Below are 8520 nucleotides of genomic sequence, written 5' to 3'. Positions count from 1 at the left end.
CACAGCCAATCTTGGGCTAGATTTGCAACCACCAAATACTGAAGAAAGCAAAGCAAAATGGAACCAGGCCCTTACAAAATACATAGTGTGTTGAACTTTTTTTGTTTTTTTTTGCTAGGTATCACTAAACACTGAACCCTGCTGCTCTTCAAACTCTCTCTTTTCCTTTTTTTTAGGAATAAAAAAAGACCTTGATACCCCGTCCTTTGAGTTACAGCTATTAGGACAATGGAGAGAGGGACGAGAGTAGGAGCGGGATGTAGTATTAGGAGGCGTTTGATGGCTGCAAGTCTAGTCCACTTAGGTTTTGTACTGGATGGGCCCATTGCCAGTTCCATTGAGAAGACATGTGCAGATGAGGGCTTCTGTCACTGAAAAGGGGTCGCAGTTGGCAGAGGAGTGATGGTATTCCCAGTAACCCTTCTCTGGCCGACAGTCCTGGGAATGTGGATGCTAGCTCCAGGGTTGGCCACGCCGGCAGAAAAGTCATTGAAGTTGGAGGTTTCGTGGAGTCGAGTTAGGTGCCGGGCATTGTCCAGGTCCCCCTTGGGATTGTAGGCTCAGATGCAGGTACTGCTCGCTCAGTTTCTCAATGGCCTCCTCAAGGTGTTTCAGACCATTGTCCTCTCTCATGGCCTTGGTGATGAAGTTAGTGTGGCAGCCTGCACCATTCCAGGTCCCAGGAATGGGCTTAGGATCAAAGGTTGCTGTCATTCCAAAGTCTTCAAATACATGCCACAAGATGAAACGGGCCACCCAGAAATGATGTCTCATATCCATTCCTTCACAGGGTCCTATCTGGAATTCCCACCAGGCAGGAATGACCTCGGCATTCCGTCCCTGAAATCTTAACACAAGTGTACGAGCAGGCCTGGTGGTAAGCCTGCACAATATCCCTGCCACAGGCTTTGTCTTCTCCCACACCACAGTCATATGGACATTGGGGCCCAGGGAAGTGGCTGGAGGGCCAACCAAAGGGGTGTTCATCTGTGCCCATGAGAATATATTCCTGCTCCATTCCAAACCAGGGGTGCTGGTTGCTCACCATGTCTGTGACCCATTTACAGGTGTGCCTTCAATTGGTCTCTGTGGGCTTTCGGTTGTATTTGAAGACTTCACAGAACACCAGCTTGGGGTCCTTGCAGGAAAGGTCCTGAAACATGGCAGCAAGGGTGAGATACTTGTCACTGTTGGAGCTTCAGACTGAAAAGTACTAGAACCATCAAAATGCCACTCAGGCAACTCATCTAACACCGTCAATCCAGGTACGCATAGCTTGGGCTTCCTCACCCTGAGACAGGGACATGCCCACCTGCTGGATGCCTTCTTTCAAGTGGGAACTCGCGGAAGTGGCCGTGGTAGGAGGCATCCTGGGTGGCAGGGCAGGCAGGCGGTGAGAATGAGGTGCAGGAGGAGAGGCAAGGAGGCCGGGGATGCTGTGCAGACGCTCTTCTCTTCTCCCATCCTCAGCTCTGCCAAAATGATCGCTTCCTTCTCATCTAGAAATGGTTTGAATGGGGCAATGGGAGGGTGTCTATTTCCTAAATCCCCTCTCAGTCTAAGTGTTCCTTCTGTTTCTCTCTGGGTCACCTAGTCTCAAGAGGAAATGGTGATGAGCTTACCTGTTTCCAGACGGCACAAGCATTGGGTACCATCTGGACCCAATTGTACATGGTATCCTTTGTACCACAGCGATGATGGCTCAGCGTCAGGGGGAGGGGGAGACAGAGCAGAGGCATGATTTATGGATGTGATTCAGTCTTCTTGGGCCTGCTTCCCTACAGGACTAACCAGAGGCCAAATTGGGAAGAAGGAAAAGATTCATCCTGGTTCCTTTGGCCCCTTTTCCATTGGGAGTGATTCTGACTCTCACCTGCTTAGAATTGAGGATGCCAAGGAGCTTTCTGGTACAAATATTAACAGTGTGGAAAATTGGCCCTGAGTACAAACAGGAGTTTGAAAAGGAAAGAATCAAGCCCACTGTATTCTTAAAGAAAAGACTTTGAAAAAAAAAATCACAACTTGTGGATTTCAAAAGACTATCTTCTTTCCAGTTTTCCGTTTAGAAAATATGGATATAATAAATACACATTTGTACACACTTGCCTTGAGGAAAGCGCCTCAGAAACGCACAGTGGTTATCCTGAATGGTAAGATTCCAGGAGACTGTTTTTATCTTGTTTGGATCTATGGTCTGATTTCCCCACAGTGAATGTGAATGGCAATATTGTTGGATGCTAAGTGAAGGTCAGGTTCTAAAGTCATATGTAAAGAAGAAAATCATGTCCCCAAAATTACCCCTTGAAGACTACTTCCCTACTAAAATGGGATATATGTGGCTTTGTGTATCACAAAGTAGTTGCCTTGAATTTAGGGGCCAAGATATATGAAAAGATACACATGTTCATACATCAGAATCCACTCTAGGTGCTGAAAAGGTGCTAAGCTTTGTGGGAACTGAAACCAGCTGCTGAGGGAGTATCTGTCATCTTGCTCTGCGTTCCCTGGAGCCTCTACTCACTGAGTGGAATGGCCTGAGGAAGCATCTTTACTCTGCAGATTGCTTTCTCTCTGTTTCTCTCACTGTCTCTTTCTCTCTCCTCCCGGGATGTGGTGAGGGGGCTTGTCTTAGACCTGGGTTTGCAAGGCAAGCCATTATATTCACTTAGATTGCATATTCTAGATCAATAAAATTAGCATTTTATTCTAAGGTGGATTCATTAATTAATTGAATTGAATTTATTGAATTCTAAGGTGAATTTATTCCCACTTCACGTAAAGTTAAGAAAGCTTTGTGTACGGTATGGGGTGGTTGGAATGGAGGAGGTCTAGGTATAAAAGCAGGAACTTTGAGGAGACCAGGAAGGGCCTGCCCACTTTTGCTTGGAAATCCAGCCTGGAAGCTCTTAGCTGCCGCAGCAAGTTGTTGGTAAAGGTGGCTCTTAACTCTGGGTCACTTTCCTATTTGGGGTGTGGGCAGGAGGAGAGATCAGTTGGAGGGATGGAATAGAATTTTTTTTTTTTTTTTGCGGTACCCGGGCCTCTCACTGTTGTGGCCTCTCCCGTTGCGGAGCACAGGCTCCGGACGCGCAGGCTCAGCGGCCATGGCTCACGGGCCCAGCCGCTCCGCGGCATGTGGGATCTTCCTGGACCAGGGCACGAACCCGTGTCCCCTGCATCAGCAGGCGGACTCTCAACCACTGCGCCACCAGGGAAGCCCTAGAATCATTTTTATATGTCCTTCTCCCTCACTTTCTCATTCACAGATAGAAACAGGTCCCCACAAGACTGGTATGCCCCTGGGAGATGTCTGGGGTCCCTGGCAAGGGAACATTCGCCCAACACTTACTTATTGAGCACCTATTATATGTGAAGCACTGGGATAAGTACTGAGTCTTCTTGGGGGCAGCCTGTATACCCTCCTTCCTCCCTGCCATGGGGGCAGGAAGGAAGTGAAAGAGAAGACACAGCTATGGCTGCTCCATGCCCTCTCATTCGGTGATTTGTCCAGCCCTGTGGATCCGGTGGGGCAGGACAGTGGGGTTAAGACCTGGGTTTTAGAGTCAGACAGGCCTGGGTTCAAATCCCACTTCTGGCACTTGTGAGCTACATGACCTTGGACAAGTTATTTGGCTTTTCTAAGTCTCAAGCAAGTTATTAAGTCATTCTGTAAATGGAAAAGATACTGAGCACCTACTATGTGCAAGGTACTGGGGATAAGTTCTAAGCAACGTTCTCTGCCCAAGAGCCTTACAACCTGTGGGAAAGACTGACGTTCATATTTGTAAGTACAAACTGTGGTAAGTTCTCCAAAGGGAAAAGGAAGAACCTTTTGAGACTGGATAGCTGAAGCCCTCATTTGGGTTGTTTCAGGGGAGGGCTTTAAGAGAAAGGCTCTCTGAAGAGCTGCTTTAAGTCGAGAACTGTGGGATGAGAAGGTGCCAGAGTACGAGTGTGGGAGAGAGAATTCCAGCAGAGAGCAAAGCATTTGTTCCACCTTCAGCCAGTGAGATCCACCCGCCAATCCCCTTAGAGCAGAGGAAGCCCTTCTTAGCTAAAAATAAACTTGCTGAGCCTCAGAAAATCCTGTCACTGCCCAGATCCCCCCAGAGAGACGATTCTGTGGCTCTAACCCTCCCAGCTGCACCCCGCCGGATGTGTGGGGCTGGTGGTCTTCGAATTGCAGCCCCCAACTTTCCCGGCTAATTTTGCCTCGCTGAGAGTGTGTCTCCAGCAAGGCTGGGCTCCCGAGCTGGGCGCCCGCCAGCCAGTCTGGCCAGGGAAGGAACTATTTTGGGAATTTTTATGATGGAGCAATATTTTTTTGGTAAACAAATGGAAAGCTGTTACACAGGGACGGTCACCCTGTAGCTTGAGGTTCACCTTTCTCCATGTGGAGCTGTCACAGAGGCAGCACTGTCCAGTGCGGAGAATGTCCCCAGGGCTACCCACCTTCATTGCACACCTCATCATTTCTCTTAGATTAAACAGCTACGGAAATTGAGGAGGCTGCTCCCTCCCCCTGCCCTATCTTGGATTCTTTGAGAACAAAAGCTCTGGTGTGGTCTCAGGTAGTGGGGCCTGGCCAGCCTGATTAACCCCTTAGGGCTTGGAGATGGGCTGTTAGCTTTGGAAGGGACCTGCCATCCCCCTCAAGTGGTGAAGGAACCAAGAAGGGAAACTGCTTTCCCAAGGTCACAGAGCTCATCCACTGCAAATGAGGTTGGAGTCCCAGTGCTCTGCTCTTCCTTTAGGAGCAATAAGCCAGACCAGAGGTCAATAAAAGGAAAGCGTAGATCCCAAGTTTGGTGTTTTGCAGAGAGCCTACAAAACTATACACACATCGCAAGTCATGAATGTACTAAGTTCCTAAGCACTGACCCCACCCTCAATGTCTCCTGGGAGAGGATTCTCCTTATATCTGAGGACCAGTCCTTTATCCCAGTTCTGACCTCATCTGGCCTGGCCTCTTCAGGCACTTGCCTCTGATTGGCTGCTTGGTGGCTGGGACTTCTTTACCCAAGGCCCCTCCCCTTGTTGCTGGGAGACTATCCCTGCCCAAGCGTCATTCCTCCAGCGGCTCCATCAACTCTTGTTCTGCCCCAGTGGCTCCTGAGCATCAAGCTGCCTGGGCCCCATTTTCTCAGACTGAGCTATGGCCATTTTTAAATGTCTGAGCTCAGAGAAAGATAATCAGGGCCGCCCAATGAAAACAGGATCAATGCATTGCCTTCCCCCTACTGACGGAGCTAGGAGGCCACTATATTGTTATGGTGATAATAGCTGCCTCTTACTGAGCCTCCACCAGGCCCTAATAGATATCTTTTCATTTCATACTCACAACAGCCATGCATGGTATGGATTATTCGTCCCACTTTACAGAGGAAAATGCTGAGGGCCACAGAAGCCCAAGATCACACGACTGATGAGTAAGTAACGGAGCCGAGATTCACTCCAGGTCTGTCTGGCTCTAATCCCTCAGCTCTCCCCACCAGGCAGCCTCCAGGTATGAGACAAAGAGGGTCTGGCCAGGATGGTGGCAGAACTATGTAGCGGAAAGGACTCTGTTTACAAGCTCCAATAGATCAAAGGCTGGAGTTGAAAGCAATGGACAAATAGAACATATCACCTAAGTTTTGAGTCTTGAACTGGTCAGGAGTCTTCCATTTTTAGTTGATAGAAACCCAACTCAATCAGCTTATATACAAGACAGCTTACCTACCTTTGAGTGCCTGGGAAATCCGGGATTACATCTGGCTTTATGAACAGCTAGATCCATGAAAGTCTTTCTCTGCTTGGCTTATTCTTCAGACAAGCTTTCTCCACACGATGGTATCAGTCGTTGCTGGAACCCCAGCATCAGATCCTCTCAGCAGAAAGGGACCATTTCTTTCACAGCTTTGGTGGGAAAATCCCAGAAGGACTCCTACTGACTGGCTTGGGTCATATGCCCATTCTCTGAGCCAATCATTGTAGCCAGGGGGATGGAGGAAGCATGTGCTCCTCAGGGAAACCGGCTGAGCTTCGGTGTCTGATGAAGGGGAGAATAGGTTTGGGGAGACAGAAACAACAGATAAGCTTAGGCTAGGGGACTGGGAGAATGTTGGCACCCCTGACAATCAGAGGGAAAAATCAGGAGGAAGGGTTACTTGGGAATAATAATACTAATTACAACAACAGTAATAAGTAACACTTATTACAGCTTACAAAGCCCTTTCACATACCTTATTTAGTCCTCATCTAACCCAGAAAGGAAGGCAGAACAGGTGTTGTTACTGACCTCATTTTACAGATGAGGGGACAGGTTTGGAGAGGATAAGGGATGTGCCCTTGGCTGGCAGGTGGCAGGTCTGGAACTCTGATGGTGGACTCTCACTCAGGTTCTCTGAATCCCAGTTCAGGAGGGGAGACAGGCTGAGTGTGGAGTGCCTGGTGTCCTGAAGGCCTCTGCTACTCTCAAGGTGACAGGCACACCTGACCATGTCACTTTGGGGTCATTTACTTAGTGTGAGCCCTTGCTAGGTGTTACATGCCATGTGGGCAGGGATCATATCTGTCTAGTTCACTGCTCTACCTTAGTGCCGAGCTCTGTGCTTGGCACCCAAGAGGCACTGAATATAAAGTGATCCAGTAGAGCTCTGTTGATGACCTGAGTCTCCCTGGGAATGGAGGATGGGGACCAGAGATCCAGGCTAAGGACTGAGCCTTGGGGAGTGAGCATGGGGAAAGAAAAGTAATGGGAGCCTAAAGTGAAACATGGTTGGTCCCAGCCCCAGACAACCTTCACCAAATGCACCACAAGCCTCGCATCTGCTGGGCAGACCAAACTGGACATATGGGACCTACAGACTCTGAAAATCCCATTGGTACAACAAGACTGGATTGGCAACCATGTGAGTTGTGTCTTTTGGGACCTGTCTTTGCTGTGCCTGATTGCACTTCTCTTTAAGTTCAAGTTAAGTCAATCAAACTCCATTTATTGAGCACCAACTATAAGCCAGGCATTGTGCATATATTGGGCACCAGGTGTATGGTGATAAATATGACACAATTTTAAGGGTCATTTTAAGGGCCACTCATTTGTTTAACCCTCATTATTTCCCAGATACTGTGTTAAGCACTGGGTGTACAAGATTTGGTGAAAGTCTTATTCTAGACAGGGTGGAGTGACACATTTATGCCCAACTGATTACAGTACAAACAATGTGATAAGTGATGTGATCTGCATATAAAAAAGTGCTTTGGGATTATAGAGATAAAAGTGACTAATTTTTGTTTGAGAGGTTCAGGAACTCTTGCTGAGGAGATGCTTTCTGAGCTAGACTAGCAGAGCAAAGGAAAAAGGTAAGTGCAGAGTGTACTTAGAGGAGGAATGGTGAGCTGCTTAGAGTGGGGAGACTCAGTGCTCGGGGGAGGTGGCGGGAAGTGGAAGGTGGGAAGGAGGCGAAGCTTGAGGACTGGTTCAGGGATTTCCACTTATCCTTAGATGCCCTGGCCCCTTGGCAAGGAAACCCTTGCCTGGTATCTGTCTATGTTTTGCCATTCAGTCATCTATTGGTTTCATACTTTGTTCTCTGGTCAGCATGTCCTATTTATGTTTGTTGCCTCTTAAAATGTGAGCTACTAGTGGGCAAAGCCAGTTTCCATGCATTTTTTTAAAAAAATTTATTTATTTAATTTATTTATTTTGGTTGCATTGGATCTTCTTTGCTGTGCGCGAGCTTTCTCTAGTTGTGGCAAGCAGGGGCTACTCTTCGTTGCGGTGAGCGGGCTTCTCATTGCGGCGGCTTCTCTTGCTGTGGAGCACGGGCTCTAGGTGCGCAGGCTTCAGTAGTTGTGGTGTGTGGGCTCAGTAGTTGTGGTTCGCGGGCTCTAGAGCACAGGCTCAGTAGTTGTGGTGCACGGGCCTAGTTGCTCTGTGGCATGTGGGATCTTCCCGAACCAGGGCTCGAACCCGTGTCCCCTGCATTGGCAGGCGGATTCTTAACCACTGCGCCACCAGGGAAGCCCCATGCATATTTTTGCGTGTGTGCTGAGCCCAGTATAGTATGGATCATAACCAGATCCTCTGGCCAAGAGAGGCTGGCCATGAGCTCTACTGAGTGACTAGGGAGCAAACTCAGAGCTGCTGAGACTGAGCTCCCCCCAAGCTTCCCTCATCTACCACCTTTGGGGTCACCCATAGTGTACATGCTGGAGTGCACTGATTGTCCACTGGTATCCGATCCCTTTTGTTTGATAATAGAACTGAGTTTGAACCAGACACACGCCACCCAGCCTCCCTGGCTACTTGGTATGTCCATACACCTGTGTTGCAGCCACTGGGGTGTGAGTAGGAGTGAGTTGGCCATAAAAGGAATGCATGATCCTAAAAGGAATTCATTAGCACAGTGAGATCAGCTCTGTGCTTTGTGACCACCCAGAGGGGTGGGATAGGGAGGGTGGGAGGGAGATGCAAGAGGGAAGAGATATGGGGATATATGTATACATACAGCTGATTCACTTTGTTATACAACAGAA

General features: G+C 48.5%; 1 pseudogene across 1 annotated transcript; it reads right to left on the bottom strand.

The window, feature by feature from the left end:
- Positions 1-300: 300 nt before the first annotated feature.
- Positions 301-1369, bottom strand: LOC309968440 (glutamine synthetase-like; annotated as a pseudogene). The gene has a single exon. The product of its transcript is annotated as a glutamine synthetase-like (transcript).
- Positions 1370-8520: the final 7151 nt, after the last annotated feature.

The sequence above is a fragment of the Leucopleurus acutus genome (genome assembly GCF_964270905.1).
Source record: "Leucopleurus acutus genome assembly, chromosome: 1".
NCBI classification, from domain to species: Eukaryota; Metazoa; Chordata; class Mammalia; order Artiodactyla; family Delphinidae; genus Leucopleurus; species Leucopleurus acutus.
Note: the sequence above shows the minus strand (reverse complement) of the source record. Positions and strands in the feature narration are given on the sequence as shown.